The following is a 1,646-nucleotide window of genomic DNA, read 5'->3' on the forward strand; positions in this document are numbered from 1 at the left end:
CCCAGGCCAGATCAGAGCCAGACCCAGGCCAGATCAGGGCCAGATCCGACTGCTGTTGCTTTCTGGCAACGATGAGTGGTTAGTCTTACACACTGAGTGTACACACACACACACCTTCACGAGTGAGCGATGAGTGGTTTGTCTTACACACTGAGTGTACACACACACACACACACCTTCACGAGTGAACGATGAGTGGTTTGTCTTACACACTGAGTGTACACACACACACACACACACCTTCACGAGTGAGCGATGAGTGGTTAGTCTTACACACTGAGTGTACACACACACACACACACACCTTCACGAGTGAGCGATGAGTGGTTAGTCTTACACACTGAGTGTACACACACACACACACACACCTTCACAAGTGAGCGATGAGTGGTTTGTCTTACACACTGAGTGTACACACACACACACACACACCTTAACGAGTGAGCGATGAGTGGTTTGTCTTACACACTGAGGGTACACACACACACACACACACACACACACACCTGCACGAGTGAACGATGAGTGGTTTGTCTTACACACTGAGGGTACACCTTCACTTGTGGCCAGCAAGCATAACTGATCTACCACGATGATGGTCAACCTTGACGTCAACAGTATTGAGTCTTTAGCTCTGAAAAGCATAACTGATCTACCACGATGATGGTCAACCTTGACGTCTTACACACTGAGTGTACACACACACACACACACACACAAGCATAACTGATCTACCACGATGATGGTAAACCTTGACATCAACAGTATTGAGTCTTTAGCTCTGAAAAGCATAACTTATCTACCACGATGATGGTAAACCTTGACATCAACAGTATTGAGTCTTTAGCTCTGAAAACCTCCCAGGGTTGAATGTCGATTCAGATGTGTACAGTTCAGAGTTGATGCTCTATGAGTCAGTCACCATGTACTGCATAAAATAAACAAACAGGTTCCAGCGATATGACATTTATGTTGTACAGTAGATTAATGTTGTTTTTCTTCCATGCTCTGAAACGAAAAACAAACAATGACAATCTGTACATCTTTGCTCTTTTGCAAGAGAAAAAACATCAATACTTAAAAGTCAATATTTACATTACATGATTTTAAAAATTATCCTTACGGCGAAAATAGCCATTTGTATATTTTCATAGTCCTAATTTTAATCTCACTGCATTATGCTATTCTGCTGGTTTGAGTTGAGCAGAAATCTTTGTGTCCACGATAGCCTGCATTTTTTCTATCTCACAGATAAATAATTTACTGAATGCAGCAGGATATTTACAAAGCACACAGGGTTTGGCCAGGGGGCCGCAGGACTGGTCTATGATACACCCCAGCGAGTGTAGACTCTTTAAGGATTGGTCAGTGGACTGTTAAGACTGGTCTATGATACACCCCAGCCAGTGTAGACTCTTTAAGGACTGGTCAGTGAACTGGTAGGACTGGTCAGTGGACTGGTAGGACTGGTCAGTGGACTGGTCAGTGGACTGGTAGGACTGGTCAGGGGACTGGTAGGACTGGTCAGTGGACTGGTCAGTGGACTGGTAGGACTGGTCAGGGGACTGGTCAGTGGATTGGCCAGTGGACTGGCCAGTGGACTGGTAGGACTGGTCAGTGGACTGGTAGGACTGGTCAGTGGACTG

At 45.3% G+C, this 1,646-nt stretch overlaps 1 protein-coding gene across 4 annotated transcripts in view; it reads right to left on the reverse strand.

Annotated features, from left to right (window-relative positions):
• Positions 1–1,613: 1,613 nt before the first annotated feature.
• The window catches only part of LOC116223902 (armadillo-like helical domain-containing protein 4), a 10,876-nt gene continuing 10,843 nt past the window's right edge, over positions 1,614–1,646 (reverse strand). For all 4 annotated transcript variants that reach the window (XM_042709869.1, XM_042709871.1, XM_042709870.1 and 1 more), the window contains one exon: positions 1,614–1,646. This exon is cut by the window's right edge. The gene's annotated coding sequence lies outside the window, so the exon portion shown is untranslated.

Source organism: Clupea harengus, chromosome 15 (assembly GCF_900700415.2).
Source record: "Clupea harengus chromosome 15, Ch_v2.0.2, whole genome shotgun sequence".
NCBI lineage: Eukaryota > Metazoa > Chordata > Actinopteri > Clupeiformes > Clupeidae > Clupea > Clupea harengus.